The following is an 18,397-nucleotide window of genomic DNA, read 5'->3' on the forward strand; positions in this document are numbered from 1 at the left end:
TAGAACCCACAAAGTGTCTTGGATGATACTCAAGCTTCAAACAAAAGATGTTAGTGACACATTTTTGTGCTTTTGGTTAGTAAACAAAAGTAAGAGAAACAATGATGTACAATTCAAGCATGCTTGGTGATCTCAAACCAATCACAAGGAGTCCCACCCAAAGGCAAAGGGAACCAAGATGCTAAAGATCCTTGAGGCAATGCAAATGCAATGTTATGATGCCATGAGGGATCTTAGGGTCAAAATTGGGGTCTTACACATTTGCCCCTGGAATCGGGCGCGAAAGACAAAACTTTCTTTAGCACAAGGTCACCTTCCCAGAACACACGAGGCTTGACCTACTTATCAAAGGCTTTCTTCATCCTTTGCTGATATAACTGACCATGGCACATAGCATCCAATCTCTTCTCTTCAATCAAATTCAGTTGGTCATAACAACTCTGAACCCATTCAGCCTTAGTTAACTTGGCTTCCATCAAGACTCTCATTGATGGGATCTCAACCTCCACGGGGAGCACAACCTCCATGCCATAAACAAGAGAGAAAGGGGTTGCCCCTGTTGAAGTGCGGACATATGTACGATAGCCATGCAAAGCAAATGGCAACATCTCATGCTAATCTTTGTACGTAACAACAATCTTCTGGATAATCTTCTTGATGTTCTTATTAGCAACTTCAACAGCCCCATTGATCTTGGGTCTATAAGGAGAAGAATTATGATGTGCAATCTTGAATTCACTACACAGCTCTTTTATCATCTTGTTATTCAAGTTAGATCCATTATCAGTAATGATCTTGTCTGGCACACCATAACGGCATATGAGTTGATTCTTGATGAACTTCACAACTACCTGCCTGGTCACATTTGCATACGATGCCGCTTCAACCCACTTGGTGAAGTAATCAATTGCTACGAGAATAAATCTATTTCCATTGGACGCTTTCGGTTCTATCATGCCAATCATGTCGATTCCCCACATGGAGAAAGGACATGGTGATGAAATCACATTCAGAAGTGTCGGGGGAATATGAATCTTATCCGCATAAATCTGACACTTATGGCATTTCTTCACATATTTGCAACAGTCAGACTCCATTGTCAGCCAATAGTAACCTGCTCTCAACATCTTTCTAGCCATGGCGTTTCCATTGGAATGAGTACCAAATGAACCCTCATGGACCTCAGTCATCAACATGTCTTCTTCGTGTCTATCCACGCATCTGAGCAGAACCATGTCAAAGTTTTTCTTGTAGAGTACATCACCATTGAGGTAGAAACTTCCTGCCAATCTCCTCAAAGTCTTCCTATCTTTCACAGATGCCCCAGGCGGGTAAATCTGGCTCTGAAGGAAACACTTGATGTCATAGTACCATGGTTTATCATCTTTACCTTCTTCTACTGCAAATACATGAGCTGGTCTGTCCAAGCGCATCACAGTGATATTGGGAACTTCATTCCAGAGCTTAACCACAATCATTAAAGCAAGCGTAGCAAGAGCATCTGCCATCCGATTCTCATCTCGAGGAATATGATGGAAGTCATCCTCAGTAAAGAACGTTGAAATCCTCCTTGCATAATCCCTATACAGAATGAGGTCGGGTTGATTCGTTTCCCATTCACCCTTAATCTGATTAACAACGAGGGCCGAATCACCATAAACATAAAGATGCTTGATCCTTAGATCAATGCACTCCTCCATCCCCATAATACAGGCCTCATACTCAGCCATATTATTCGTGCATTTGAAAGCTAGCCTTGCTGTAAAAGGAAAATGTGTGCCCTGAGGAGTAATAATTACTACCCCAATACCATTTCCATATTGATTTACAGCGCCATCAAATACCATGCTCCATCTAGAACCTGGTTCTGGCCCTTCATCAAGTGTAGGCTCATCACAATCTTTCATTTTCAAATACAGAATCTCCTCATCTGGGAAGTCATACTGAACTGAATGATAATCCTCAATCGGCTGATGTGCCAGGTGATCAGCCAAGATACTACCTTTAATAGCCTTTTGAGCTCGATACTCTATATCATACTCAGATAACAACATCTGCCAACGGGCAATCCTCCCTGTTAAAGCAGGCTTCTCGAAGATATACTTGATTGGATCCATTCTGGATATTAACCAAGTCGTATGATTCAACATGTACTGGCGTTGTAAGACCCTAATTTTGTCCCTAAGATCCCTCATGGCATCATAACATTGCATTTGCATTGCCTCAAGGATCCTTAGCATCTTGGTTCCCTTTGCCTTTGGGTGGGACTTCTTGAGAGTGGTTTGAGATCACCAAGCATGCTTGAATTGTATATCATTGCTTTTCTTATTTTGTTTACTAACCAAAAGCACAAAAATATGTCACTAACATCTTTTGTTTGTAGCTTAAGCAATCACCAGGTCAAGAGCTTCAAGGAGATCATTGGTACAAAGACATGGTCAAGAAGAGATGATATCAAGCATGGTAATGGTTCCCAAAGGTCTCATCCATCAAATATTCCTCCCTAGAATCATAATTCATCATTTTGATCAAAGCAAGTCAAAGGGTTTGAGGATTGTGCCCCAAGGAAACCCTAATTCATTTGTGCACCACAATGCCTTGCTCTTGAAGCAACCTCAGCCCATGATCAAATACAATCAAGGGAAGTTCTTTAATTCATCATTTCATGCATACTTGAACTTATTTGAGTGTCCTCAATCATCAATTCATCAAGATATGAGGCATGGACTTGAGAAGTTGATCAGTCAATTCATCTGACTATTTTGAAATGCACTGAGACCTAACTTTTTATGTGTTGGTCAAATGGAAATGGTTCCAAAAGGAAACATGTTCCTAAGGATAATATGAACAACTTTCATGTTCATAAAAAATTGATTTGAAGCTTGGAAGGTCAATTCCCATTCCAATACATTATAGGTCATTTTGACTGAAACCCTAATTTTGGGTCAACTTCCCAAGGACATAACTCATTCATTTTTTATGATTTTGATGTGGGATCAAATGCATTGGAAAGCTTAAGATGTCTACTTCAAATGTTATGTTGAACAAAATTTCAAAATCTCAAAGGAAATACATGTGATAATGTAAGACATTATAGGTCCTTTTTGACCAAAGGCATTAAAAGGCAAAAAAGTCCAACTTCAAGTGCCCATAACGCTTTCATCAAAAATCCAAATGATGCAAATTTAAGTCCATTTTGATTGTCGTGAAAAGATCTACAACTTTGATGTTGGAAGTTTTTTCATTTGAGGCTTGCATCATCAAAACAGAAGGGCTTGAACATTGGCCAAATTTAGAAACTTTGCCTTGACATGTTTTGCACCTTGCACTTCAAACTCAAATTTCACTAATTTCCACATCCCAAATGATTTTTGCCCAACATAACAATTGTTCCTTACATCAAAACCTTTCCAACCATTACTCACATGATCATGTTTGGATTTGGCAAGTGTTAGTTTCGAAGAGGAGAAATTTTTAGTTCAATTATGCATAACATGTGAGAATTCATTACACAAGCCTTTGCCTCTCAAATTACATGCCCATTTCACTTTGGTATGAGTTCATATGTCATTTGGCTTTGGTTTTGGGTCTTGTGCATGATCATGCAAGCCCATGCAATGGATATCCAATTCCATGCACACGGATTGCATCACCTTCTCCTTGCCATTCCCTCTATAAGTAGAAGCTCTATTCCATTCAAAATACACACTGAAATCAACCTGAATTGCTGCAGAAATCAAAACCCAACCTCTCACCAAAGAAGCTAGTTCATTTTTCTCTAAATTTTTCAGATCCAAAATTCAACTACATCTGGTTGAATCCTTGGATCTAGAGCTTCTAAACCTCCATCATTTACTCCATTGATCTTCTGTTTTGATAAAGAAAGCAAGGAATCAAGCTCAAGCCTCCAGAAATCAAGGTTGTTATGCAACTGGTTTTTTTCTTCGAAACTCATAATATATTGACATATTTGCTTGGATCTTGTGTTGGCTGAAGTCCTCTCAATTGAGGCATCATGATTGTGCATTTAATTTTTGAAATCCATTAAGTTCATGATGAACACCACAGAACTTCCATCTCTGATTTCTCTTCATATAGAGATCTAGAGTGGAATTGAGTGGCACAGGGATGATGTACATCATCCCGGCTTTCTAAAGATGTAAAGATCGTGCATTTTCATTAAGGTTTGGATCTCTGCAATTTTGGCCGGAAAATCCAAGCTCACCGGAGAAGACCGTGGCTCCGGTGGCTGTCCTATTGCCAGATGCATTGTGGACCCTTGGATTCATTTTCCAGATTTGATCTTGAGCTTTGATTGTTATGACTTTTATTTAATATGTGTATGGTTGCATTAACTTGGTCCTATGATGCGCGCGCATGCCATTCCCTTCAGATCATCCATGTCATTTAATGAAAAGAGATCTAACGCGCCAGGATTTTCCACATTTTTCTAATTTCTGATTTTATTTTCTTTAATTCCATTTTATTTCAAAAAATCATATCTCTCTCATTTTTAATCCAAAAATTATGGGACCAGTTGCATTAGTCTCCAAATAAATTCTAGTTTCTATTTCTGATTTTTAATATTTTTTATTTCATCATTTGATATTTTTGGTGAATTTTCTCTTTTCTGGTTGTTTTTAATTCATTTTAAATAGTTTTTTATATTCAAAAAATACAAAAATATTTTCCTAACCTATTTGAATGATGATTAATCTATGAAAAATATTCTCATCAATTTTCTAATTGATTTGAGATTTATTTGAGATTTTAGTTCAATAAGGTTATTTTTATTCATTTTTAATTGATTAAAAATAGTTTCTGACTTTTAAAAATGCTGAAATTTTTTGTCAAACTTTGTTTGACCTTGTTGAACTTGGGATAAATCACTTGGACCTTTCAAGGTGGATTTGAAGTAATTTTGAAGTTTGACCTTTCTTTTATTTTTAATTCAAGTTTATTTTAATATTAAAAATGCCAAAAAATATTTTGCTTATTGTTTGATTTCCAATCTTCATCTCATTTCTGATTTATCATTATTTGACTTTGACTTTCAATATCATTTGGTTAATACATTTGGATTGGTACATCTTATTTCACTTTATGCATTTTGATCTTTCCATTTCCTTATCCATTCTTCATCTCCTTCTTCTTCTTCTTCTTTTTTCTTTTTGATCAATGAGTTGAAGGTTGATAAGTTAGCATTGATTAGGGAGACTTAATCTTCCTTGATTCAAATCTAATTCATCTTGATCAATTGATCAAGTGAATGGCTTTGCATTAAGGATAGGTTGTTTTCTAAATCATGCAAAAGGCTTAAACCAATACAAGATCAATTCTCATTTTCTTTTTTGGCATGGCAAGTTGTTGGAACTTGGTTCACTAATCAAGACTTCTAACTTGTATTGTTGCCTACATTATTATTGACCGGCCTCAGATAGTTGTGACTTCTACATAAGTCCAATTACGATTGCTTAACATAGCGCTAAATTTGCCTTATGGCACACTAACTACTAACACTAACCATTAACAACTAACATTTACTTTTTGCTCTTTAATTTTATGCAATTTACTATTCTTGCACATATTATCCATTTGCTTTTCCGTTTGCTCACTTGAGCACATGTTTATGTTAATGCCATTTGCCTTTTGCTCACTTGAGCACATAATTGTGTATATATTATTATGCTTGTGTTTTGTTTTGATTGTTGTGAACCAAATGCAAAGAAATGGACTTAGTTTCTAGGACTTTCCCTATGCAAAGAATGGAGAATTGGACTTAGATTCTAGGACCTTCCTTATGCAAATTTGGAGTAAATGGACCTTAATGAAGAAGATGGATTAGAAGGACCAAATCTCTAAACTCACTCTTGTCCATTCTTGATTTACTTCATGGAGCTTTTGATGTGTTTGATTTTTGTGCTAGGGAATTCTATGAGAGCTCAAATTGGAATACCATTGCCATGCTCATCCAAAGTGAAAGACACAAGATACATTGAGGATCTCTTAGAAGAATTGTTTGATTGCTTATGCTTTGTGTGATTGCTTATTCCAAAGGAGGAGCTACTTGGATCATCTATATGATCTCAAGAGAGGAACTCCATTGTGGTTTTGTTTCTTCATCCTTCCTCTTTTTGCTCTACTTAGGACTTACCCGTTCTTCTTCTTCTCTCCACTCTAACGCAAGCCAAAACTTTTGTGCAAACATTTAACAATTGTTTTCAACATTAGAAACCCAAGCCTTATGCTTTTGATTTTCAAACCTTCTTTTCATAATACTTATTCTTGAATTGAAATTCTAAGTCAACTTTGACCATTTTTGTATATACTTCTAATTGGTAAATATAACCCATTCAAATGTCTTTTGTGGTTCCAATGGCCACTTTCTTAATCCAAATCTTTCATAACCTTTATCTATTAGGTTTGAGTTATCTTTGTCGTAGATGTAATACTCACCTATATCTTTAGTGATGGACAATGAGCCTTCCATGCTTATTATAGGGTTAACCCCTCACTAGCATGTTGAAGTTATCCTCACATGGTGGATTTGTGGTTTTAGGTTGAGTTTTCTCCCTTAGGTAACAAAAGACCTTAAGGCTTTTGGACAAATTAATTCACTAACTTGTTTTGAGATTTTTACCCCGAACTACGAGGTTTTTGATCCTAATCTTTTCATAAGATGGTACGTAGGCAATGGGTTTATCCATCCAAACCCAAAATCTAAATAAACTTGTACATTCTCCTCTCATCTCTTCAATCATGTTTGCACAAACAAAATTTTCACAAAAAACAACAACCTTGCAACAAGTGTGAAAAGGGCTCCCTAGGAGTACCTAGGATGTTTTGGGTGCCTAACACCTTCCCATTACATAACCAACCCCCTTACCCAGATCTCTGTTCTCTTTTATTAGTTTTTGTTAAAACTTTTAGGTTTTTGTTCGCTTTCTAACCATTCCTTTGGATAAATAGAAGTACGGTGGCGACTCGACTTGTATGATTTACCTTGGATTTAGTCAATATCTCTAATGGTAACGAATACCCCGCTACAGAAAAGTGGCGACTCTGCTGGGGATCCACCTTCGCCTAGTGGGTTTTGCCTACTTTTCATACTTGTTGTATTGTATTGTCTTGTGACATATTTTTTGTGCAATTTGGGATTACTGTATTGTATGTAATGATTGATTTGCTTGATATTAATTCCTTGTATGCTTGGTGATCTTTGTGAGATGAGTTCTATACCCGGACTCGAGTGCACTTAGGATAGGAGAATGGCGTAGTCTTGTTGACTTTTGTGTGGAGTTATTCCTTAGCAAGTTGACTTGTAAGTCCATTCACTTGGTGGAGGTCATGTTGGGATCAATAATGTCACACAAGTAAGTTGTGGTTAGACATTACTCTTTCCAATATAGACCTTAGAAGCCAAGGACCTTAGTTTACCAAGCCCATCTTGGCCTATTCTTAGAATGTAGTGCGAAAGTAGTTCAAGTATAAGATTTGATACGATTGTTACGCGATACTACACTCATAAGAGTCTCTCTTGAGAATATTTTTGGAATACGAGTAGTCGTTTCTCCGATAATATCCGAAAGATGGGATGATGACTATGGGAACCTCTTGTAGAACATGTTTGGCAGGTTTAAACCCTAGTACATTCCCTTTGGGTGGTTCTTAACCGAGACGCCATGCTCGTGACTCGCAACAAACCCTTGATTCGTGGTTGATACGTTCATGTATCCTTAATAACAATGGAACTTGGGTGTTGATAAGGTGTAAACCATAATCCACCAAAATGGATGATTGATATTAGGGATAATATGATCCATCCCATGACCTTTGTTTGGTGTGCTTTGCTTGATCCTTAAGTGTGATTGTTGCATTCATGCATTCATGCATTCATTTGCATCCATATCATCATTAATGAAGAAATTTATCAAGGAACTTAAGGGGTTTATTTGCAAATTTTCAGACATGGAAAGACAAAGAAGGAATACAAAGAAGTACAGTTTCAGACAACCAGATTTGAAAGAGCTAAGGAACTTGACATCCTATGTATTAGATCCTTTGGGTTTCAAGGCTCGTTTTGGGAAGCTTCTTCCTCTTCTGACTACTCGGGTTGATGAAGGGTTGATGAGTGTATTGGTACAGTTTTATGATCCTTTGTATCGTTGCTTCACGTTTCCGGATTTCCAGCTTTTACCTACACTTGAGGAGTATGCCTACCTTGTGGATATACCGATTCTAGACCAGTTGCCGTTCAGTGGCTTAGAGAGTATTCCTACTTCTCAAGAGATAGCAGACATGTTGCACATAGATGAATCTCTGGTTGGTGCTCATATGACTACCAAAGGTGGAATTCAAGGTCTCCCTTTTGAGTTCCTCATTGCTCAAGCGTATGTATATGGGAAGGCCATGAGTGAGGATTCCTTTGAAGCCATATTTGTACTTCTCATCTATGGATTAGTGTTGTTCCCCAACATCGACAAGTTTGTGGATGTGAATGCTATTAGGATTTTCTCTACTCTTAATCCCATTCCGACTCTGTTAGGTGATACCTATTTCTCTTTGCATCTGAGGAATGCAAAGGGTGGTAGTGCCATTGTGTGTTGTTTGCCTCTATTGTATAAGTGGTTTATTTCTCACTTACCGCAAACGGTCGCCTTCAAGGAGAACAAGGGATGTCTACGGTGGTCCATGAGACATATGACTCTCACTAATGATGATATCTCTTGGTACAACCGTGTGTATGATGGTGTGCAGATTATTGACTCTTGTGGTGAATTCTCCAATGTACCTCTTCTTGGTACATGTGGTGGGATTAACTACAACCCTGTTTTGGCACGTCGTCAGCTTGGGTTCCCCCTAAAGGATAAACCCAATAACATTCTGTTAGAGGGTGTGTTCTTTCAGGAGGGTAAAGATCCCCAAGGCTTGAAGGGCAGAATGGTCCGCGCTTGGCGCAAGATTCATAGGAAAGGAAGGAAAGAGTTGGGTCCTAAGAATTGTGTTGCTATGGAGCCTTACACCGCTTGGGTTAGGAAGAGAGCGTCTGAGTATCTCATGCCTTACGAGTATCCGAGACCTACACCTTTGGTTATGGTTGGGCCTTCAACCCTCCCTGATCAAGGAGTAGAGGAGTTGAGAGACAAAGACTGATCACGTGCTTGGATCCGTGAAAGGGAAGAGTTGCTTCAGCAGATCAAGGAGAAAGATGCTTTGATAGAGTTCCTCGAACACCAGGTTATTGATGATCCTGATGATGCATGGACTTATCTATTTCCTCAGTCTTCCAAGTTTTGGAAAAGGAAGTACGATCGACTCACCAAAGAGAAGGCAGATACGGAGGCAGCCTACAAGAGGGAGGTGAAGAGGCTTCGCGCATCCTATCTTCTTGTGTCCCGAGCTTTAGACGATTGTTTTTAGGGATCCATAGGATGATTATTTTCCTTTTCTCTTGTATATGATTGACAATGTTGTACTTCTTTTCCCTGATATTATTTGATAAGATATTCCCATATGTGATAAATGTTTAATATTTCCAAAAAAATTGCAAATAGAACCCTAAAAGTTCCTTTGAAAATAAAAGAAAAATCATATGCACGAGCATTGCATGCATCATGTGCATAAGCAGGTTTTGTTCCCGGCTTCTTGTCCTGTGGTCTAACTCTGTGTTCTTCATTTATTTTGAAGACAAGCTGACTCACCAGTACTACACCAGAGCCAACATTTCAAGACTGATGGATCATCTAGAACAAGAGAACCGCGAGCTGAAAGAGGAAGTGACCAGATTAAGTGCCTTGATGGAATCATTCATGGCTGCTCAAAGCCAGGCTTCTCCGACACGTTCAACTCCTCCCCAGAGGACAGTCATCTCTGAGATTGTATCCTCAACTGTGCCTGCAGCCAGTGCACACTTTGCTCCAACGACCATGCCAGCCGGATTCCCGTAGGGGATGCCTCCCAATTTCATGCCTGAAGGGCTTGCTCCTACCTTTGCTGCTATGCCGGCATCTAGCCCGGTCCTTGCTATTCCTCCTCCTGTCGTGCCTACTATGCCCCGGGTAGACGACACCATCTATCATTCTGAGCCGTCTGAAGGCCCAGATCTCTATGAGAAGATGGACGCTATGAATGATCAATTTCTTGAGCTTTGCAAGGAATTGAAAACTCTCAGAGGAAAGGATCTTTTCGGCAAGTCTGTTGCCGAACTCTGCTTGGTTCCTAATGTGAAGATCCCTGTGAAATTCAAGGTCCCTGACTTTGAAAAATACAAGGGAAATACCTGCCCTCTCAGCCACCTGGTCATGTATGCTAGGAAGATGTCGACTCAGACCGACAATGACCAATTGCTCATCCACTACTTTTAGGACAGTCTGTCCGGTGCCGCTCTGCGTTGGTACATGGGTTTAGACAATGCAAACATCCGATCCTTCAACGATCTTGGCGAGGCCTTCGTCAAGCAGTACAAGTACAATATGGATATGGCTCCCGATAGGGATCAATTGAGGGCCATGTCCCAGAAGGACAAGGAAACGTTCAAAGAGTACGCCCAGAGGTGGCGAGAGTTAGCAGCACAGATCGTGCCTCCGCTAGAGGAGAAAGAGATGACTAAGATCTTTTTGAAGACCTTGAGTTCTTTTTATTATAAGCGGATGATTGCTAGCGCTCCTTCTGACTTCACCGAGATGGTGAATATGGGGATGCGTCTAGAAGAAGGGGTTAGAGAAGGACGTCTGACTAGAGAAGAAGGCTCTTCTACCAAACAATATGGGGCGTTTGCAAAGAAGAAAGATGGAGAGGCACATGTTGTGACCTCCCATGTAAAACCAAGAAGACCCTCTATGAGGAGGAAGACCGTGCGTCCTGCCAGTAACCAGCACCAGGTGGCTCATATAGCACCTGTTTTCAAAGATAATCAGCAGTACCAGCAACATAGCAACAATCAACAACCACATCCACAATATCAACATCAGCAGCACCGTCCGCAACAACAGGCCTACCAACCTCGAAACAGTAATCAAACCAGCACGAGTTACGAGAGGAAAAGGGTCACCTTCGATCCTATTCCAATGACGTATGCAGAGTTATATCCCTCTTTGATAGAGAGGAAGTTGATTACTCCGAGAGACCCACCGGCTATACCTGCTAACCCCTAGTGGTGGTATAAGCCTGAATTATACTATGTTTACCATTCTGGTGCTCCCGGCCACGACGTGGAAAATTGTTACCCTTTGAAGACCAAGGTTCAAGACCTTGTGAGGTGTGGCATTCTGTGTTTCGAGGACGTAGGCCCTAATGTGAAGAAGAACCCATTGCCCGAGCATGGGAAATCCGTCAACATGGTCCAGGGCTGCCCTGGCAAGTACAAAGTCAAATATGTCAGTCATATTCGACAGTCTCTGGTCGAGATGTATCGTTTGCTATGTGAGTATAGTCATTATGAGCATGACCACGATAGATGCCGAGTTTGTTTTGTTAATCAAAGAGGTTGTCGCCATGTGCGCAAAGATGTTCAGGAAATACTGGATGAAGGAGTTATTGAGATCCTTCAAAACAGAAATGTTGACGAGGATGAGCCCGAAGTCAATGTGATTTCTCCAGTGTTTCGGATACCCGAGTCTGTTATCATCAAGTATGATGGTAGCAAGCAGAAGGTTTCTCCTGCCTTGACCATCAAGCCGGCCGAACCAGTACCATACTCTTCTAAAAAGGTGATTCCCTATCGCTACAATGCTGTTGCGGTAGAAAATAGGAAAGAAGTGTCCTTACCATCTCCCTCTGTTGTTAACATTGCAAATGTTAGTGGTTTGACCCGCAGCGGTCGTGTGTTTTCAGCACCTTCAAAGCCCTAAGCTAGTACTAATTTTGTTGAACGCCCGATGAGGAATGTAGTGAGCACTCCGAATCTGGCACCTGTTGTTAAGCCCTCCTCTACATTGGGAACTCCTGCTTCTGTTGGCCCAAGCGGCAATGTGAAATAAGACTGTGATGAGATGCTGAGGCTCATCAAGAGAAGCGAGTACAATGTTGTAGACCAGCTTCTACAAACGCCATCCAAAATATTGGTGTTATCCTTGCTGTTGAATTCAGAACCACACCGAGAGGCTCTGCAGAAAGTTTTGGATGTGGCATATGTAGATCATGATGTCACGATAGAACAATTCGATAGCATTGTTGCAAACATCACCGCTTGTAACAACCTGAGTTTCTGTGACTCTGATCTCCCCGAGGAGGGAAGAGACCACAACTTGGCATTACATATATCTATGAACTGCAAAGACGACGCCATATCCAATGTGCTGGTGGACATTGGGTCATCACTGAACGTATTGCCAAAATCCACTCTCTCAAAACTGTCATATCAAGGGCCTCCCATAAGGCAGAGTGGAGTAGTTGTGAAGGCTTTCGATAGGTCTCACAAAACTGTGATTGGGGAAGTTGATCTCCCAATCAAGATCAGACCAAGTGATTTCCAGATTACCTTCCAGGTTATGGACATTCACCCGTCGTATAGCTGTCTCTTAGGCAGACCATGGATTCACGAGGCAGGCGCCGTGACATCCACCCTACACCAGAAACTGAAATTTGTGAAGAATAAGAAACTGGTGGTGGTAGGGGGAGAAAAGGCTCTCCTGGTTAGCCACTTGTCTTCCTTCTCATACATAGATGCTGAGGATGAAGTTGGAACTCCTTTCCAAGCTTTGTCTATCGCTGAGCCTATTGAGAAGAAAACTCCTTCATTTGCTTCCTATAAAGATGCAAAGTTGGCCATTTAGTGTGGTGCAACTGCTGGTTTAGGGAAAATGATTGAGCTAGAAGACAACAAGTCTCGGCCTGGCATAGGTTATTCGTCTGGGGTTTTCAACACGCAAGGGCTGTTCAAGAGTGGAGGTTTCATCCACACCGGTCAAGGAGAGGAAGCTGCTGCCATTCTGGAGGAGGACGAAGAGGATTCTGGCAACTTCGTCATCCCTGGGGGAATCTGCAATAATTGGGTCGCTGTGGATATTCCAACAGTCATCCATAAGTCGAAGTAATGTTCATTGTGTTTAAAAACCCTCCTCCCATGCCAAAAGGAGGAGTGATGGCATTGTTGGCGCATTAATACAATGATATTTTCATTCAATAAATTCATGTTAAATGTTTGTTTTTCCAATTATTTTCCCTTTTTGCTTTTTGCATGAAATTGGTGATCACATAAAACCTTAAAAATAGAATAAAATCAATCTTTTCATCTGCATAATGATTGCCTTGTTTGAATTCTAAAGCTTTTCATATCCAAAATCATTATGCAGGTTAATCAAACCCATTGAACATAATGACCCAACACCATCTCCCAATTTTGAATTCCTTGTATTAGAGGCAGAAGAAGATGATGTTGAAGAGATTCCTGACGAGGTTACCCGTCTACTTGAGCATGAAGAGAAGATCATTTAGCCAAATCTTGAGAATCCGGAAACGGTCAACTTGGGGTCTGAGGATTGTGTGCGTGAAGTGAAGATTGGGGCACTCCTGGAAGAATCTGTTAAGAAGGGGTTGATTGAATTGCTACGAGAATATGTCGACGTCTTTGCTTGGTCGTATGAAGACATGCCAGGTCTAGATACTGATATTGTGCAACATTTCTTACCCTTGAAGCCTGAGTGCATGCCTATGAAGCAGAAGCTCAGAAGAACTCATCCTGATATGGCAGTAAAGATCAAAGAGGAAGTTCAGAAGCAAATTGATGCGGGGTTTCTGGTGACTTCTACATATCCTCAATGGGTGGCCAATATTGTGCCCGTGCTTAAGAAAGACGGAAAAGTCTGAATGTGTGTGGACTATAGAGACTTGAATAAAGCTAGTCCGAAAGATGATTTTCCTCTACCACATATTGATATGTTGGTAGATAACACAGCTAAATTCAATGTCTTCTCATTTATGGACGGATTTTCCGGATATAATCAGATCAAAATGGCACCCGAGGATATGGGGAAGACAACATTCATCACACCTTGGGGAACATTCTGTTATCGAGTGATGCCCTTCGGTTTGAAGAACGCCGGAGCCACGTATCAAAGAGCTATGACCACCTTGTTTCATGATATGATGCACAAGGAGATTGGGGTGTATGTTGATGATATGATTGCTAAGTCAAGAATGGAAGTTGAACATGTAGAGCACTTGTTGAAGCTTTTTCAGCGTTTGAGGAAGTACAAGCTTCGTCTGAATCCCAACAAGTGTACATTTGGAGTTCGTTCTGGCAAGTTATTGGGCTTTATTTTCAGTGAAAAAGGTATTGAGGTTGATCCTGCAAAGGTCAAAGCAATACAAGAGATGCCTGCGCCCAAAACTGAGAAGCAAGTCTAAGGTTTTCTTGGCCGCTTGAATTATATTTCCAGATTCATATCCCACATGACTGCCACATGTGCGCCGATATTCAAGTTCCTCTGGAAAGATCAGTCCCAAGATTGGACCGAGGATTGCCAGAAAGCTTTCGACAGTATTAAAGAGTATCTGTCCGAACCTCCGATTCTGTCTCCACCTGTGGAAGGGAGACCTTTGATTATGTACTTAACAGTTCTTGAAGACTCAATGGGTTGTATCCTTGGTCAGCAAGACGAATCAGGGATGAAAGAGTATGCCATTTACTACCTGAGCAAGAAGTTCACTGATTGTGAGTCTCGATACTCGATGCTTGCGAAGACATGTTGTGCTTTGGCTTGGGCTGCTAAGCGCTTACGCCAGTATATGATAAATCATACGACTTGGTTGATATCCAGAATGTATCCAATTAAGTATATCTTCGAGAAGCCTGCTTTAACAGGGAGAATTGCCCGTTGGCAAATGTTGTTATCTGAGTATGATATTGAGTATCGAGCTCATAAGGCTATTAAAGGTAGTATCTTGGCTGACCACTTGGCACATCAGTCGATCGAGGATTATCAGTCAGTTCAGTATGATTTTCCGGATGAGGAGATTCTGTATTTGAAAATAAAAGATTGTGATGAGCCTACACTCGATGAAGGGCCAAAGCCTGGTTCCAGATGGAGAATGGTGTTTGATGGTGTTGTAAATCAGTATGGAAATGGTATTGGGGCAGTGATTATTACTCCTCAGGGCACACATATTCCTTTTACAGCAAGGCTAACTTTCAAATGCACGAATAATATGGCTGAGTATGAGGCCTGCATTATGGGATTGGAGGAATGCATTGATCTAAGGATCAAGCATCTTGATGTTTATGGTGATTCGACCCTCGTTGTCAATCAAATTAAAGGTGAATGGGAAACGAATCAGCCTGGTCTCATTCCATATAGGGATTATGCGAGGAGGATTTCAACGTTCTTTTCTGAGGTTGACTTCCATCATATTCCTCGAGATGAGAATCGGATGGCAGATGCTCTTGCCACACTTGCTTCGATGATTGTGGTTAAACTTTGGAATGGAGTTCCCAATATCACTATGATGCGCTTGTACAGACCAGCTCATGTATTTGCAGTAGAAGAAGTAAAAGATGATAAGCCATGGTATTATGACATCAAGTGCTTCCTTCAGAACCAGGTTTACCCGCCTGAGGCATCTGTGAAGGATAGGAAGACTTTGAGGAGATTATCAGGAAGTTTCTACCTCAATGGCGATGTGCTTTATAAGAGGAATTTTGACATGGTGCTGCTCAGATGCGTGGATAGACACGAAGCAGACCTGTTGATGACTGAGGTCCATGAGGGTTCATTTGGTACTCATTCCAACGGATATGCCATGGCTAGAAAGATGTTGAGAGCAAGCTACTATTGGCTGACAATGGAGTCTGACTGCTGCAAATATGTGAAGAAATGCCACAAGTGTCAGATTTATGCGGATAAGATCCATATTCCCCCGACACTTTTGAATGTGATCTCATAACCTTGGCCTTTCTCCATGTGGGGAATTGACATGATTGGCATGATAGAACTAAAAGCGTCCAACGGACACAGATTTATTCTCGTAGCAATTGATTACTTCACCAAGTGGGTTGAAGCGGCATCGTATGCAAACGTGACCAGGAAGGTGGTCGTGAAGTTTATCAAGAATCAACTCATATGCCGATATGGTGTGCCAGATAAGATCATTACTGATAATGGATCTAACTTGTACAACAAAATGATGAAAGAGCTGTGTAGTGAGTTCAAGATCGCGCATCATAATTCTTCTCCTTACAGACCCAAGATGAATGGGGCTGTTGAAGCTGCTAATAAGAATATCAAGAAGATTATCCAGAAGATGGTTGTCACGTATAAGGATTGGCATGAGATGTTGCCATTTGCTTTACATGGATATCGTACGTCTGTCCGCACTTCAACAGGGGCAACCCCTTTCTCTCTTGTCTATGGCATGGAGGCTGTACTCCCAGTAGAGGTGGAGATCCCATCAATGAGAGTCTTGATGGAAGCCAAGTTGACTGATGCTAAATGGGTTCAGAGCCGTTATGACCAGCTGAACTTGATAGAAGAAAAGAGATTAACTGCCATGTGCCATGGTCAGTTATATCAGCAGAGAATGAAGAAAGCTTTTGATGAGAAGGTCAAGCCTCGTGTGTTCCGAGAAGGTGACCTTGTGCTCAAGAAAGTCTTGTCTTTCGCGCCCGATTCCAGGGGCAAGTGGACTCCAAACTATGAAGGTTCATATGTTGTTAAGAGAGCCTTTTCAGGCGGTGCTTTGATGCTTACAACTATGGATGGGGAGGATTTCACTCGTCCTGTGAATTCAGATGCAGTCAAGAAATACTTCACCTAAAAATAAAAACAGAATAGCTCGCTAAGTTGAAAACCCGAAAGGGCGGCTTAGGCAAAAAAGAGCGTCTCGGTAGATTGAAAATCCGAAAGGGCGGTCTAGGCAAAAGTTAGAGACATGAAAAAAGAGGAATATATGTATCCCGCTAGATTGAGTACCTCATCCTGGGGCAATCTAGGCAAAAAAAAATTAGGGATTTGGCAAGTAACTGCATCCTGACAAGACTTTGTTCTACAACTGTCATCCGTCGGAGATTCTTGCTCATTCGTCATCAACCGAAGCTTCAAATACATCGAATTCAGAATTGGTGGAGAAATGGTCATTATGTTCAATGTAGCCTTTTTCCAATATATATCACCAATTTCAAATTTGTAAAGATCTATGGAATTTTGCCATTTGTAGATTACCATTCCATCAAATAAATTTGAGCCTTTTATCCCATTATTCGCACTCTTATTTGTTTCTATTCGACAAATTGTTTCGCATGTTTTAAAATGAGAAAATATCATTGTTTTGAATAAACGAATTTTTCATAACTTGTTTTTAAACAAAGTGAACATTCACAATGACAAAAGAATACTTAGGAGATCCTCAGCGCTCTCCCAAGGATGGTATGATCTCCAACAGGGTAAGACATTTGTTCATATTCCTGGCATGACTGTATCTTCTTCCTTCGGAGCCTTTTGTGGTTTATCCTACTGAGTGGAATGCTTGTTGAGATATTCACCACTCTCCCCTTTAGCGGAGTAGCAATCTTTTCTCCTCAGCAGATGTGATCTCCTTGGTGGGTACGGTACTTGGTGGTTGATCCCCAGAATCCCTTTACCTCCTCGGATGGATTCCCCAGTAGAGTTGCTTATGCGGCAGATTTTATCTGTGCAATAAACTCCTGTCCCCAGCCGGATGACCGATGATTCATCCCCTGCAGAGATTTTGTTGCTTCCTGGTATCTCTGATCCCCGGCAGATTGGATACTCTCCGGTGAATCTGGCTTTCTCTCTTGAGATGTAGTACCGGATGTTTGTACTCCTTGAAACTGTTTGTGTTAGAAATGTCTGTCTGTCAGCATTCATCATACACAAACCACGCATGTGTGCATATAATTTTCAAACATTCAGATATTCATATTACATTCTTTGCTACATATCTTTGTTTGTTATTCCTCTGCTAGTCGGTAATACATTCCCCAAGCAGATGTTGGTGTCTAATCCCTCAATGTAGAGTCATCCCATTAAGTAGAAAGTGTTTATCTTTCCTTCCGCATTCCCCACTGAGTTATATCCTCGTGGACAACGGTTGTTTTCACTTCCTCCCAACACATATATTGGGATGGGTTTCCCTATTGAGTTATATCCTCACTAGGACGAGTCTTGATTCAGTTTGCCTCTTTGGTTTGATCCTAAATTGGCCTCTAGAGACTGTTTCTTGTGTTTCTCCGCGGTATAAATGAATTGCTCAGTAATCGGTAATCATTCATCTTATCCTCGACGGAGTCTATGGTTTTCTACCCTTATACTGGTAGCTGTAAACCCTATTTCCCCCCCTTTGCAGAGTTAACCTTCTTGTTCATCCTAATCGATGACGGTTACTCTTCCGTGGTTTTCTACCCAGTATCCGGTAGATGTAATCCCCTCCTCGACGGTTATCC

Source organism: Lathyrus oleraceus, chromosome 4 (genome assembly GCF_024323335.1).
Source record: "Lathyrus oleraceus cultivar Zhongwan6 chromosome 4, CAAS_Psat_ZW6_1.0, whole genome shotgun sequence".
Taxonomy (NCBI): domain Eukaryota; kingdom Viridiplantae; phylum Streptophyta; class Magnoliopsida; order Fabales; family Fabaceae; genus Lathyrus; species Lathyrus oleraceus.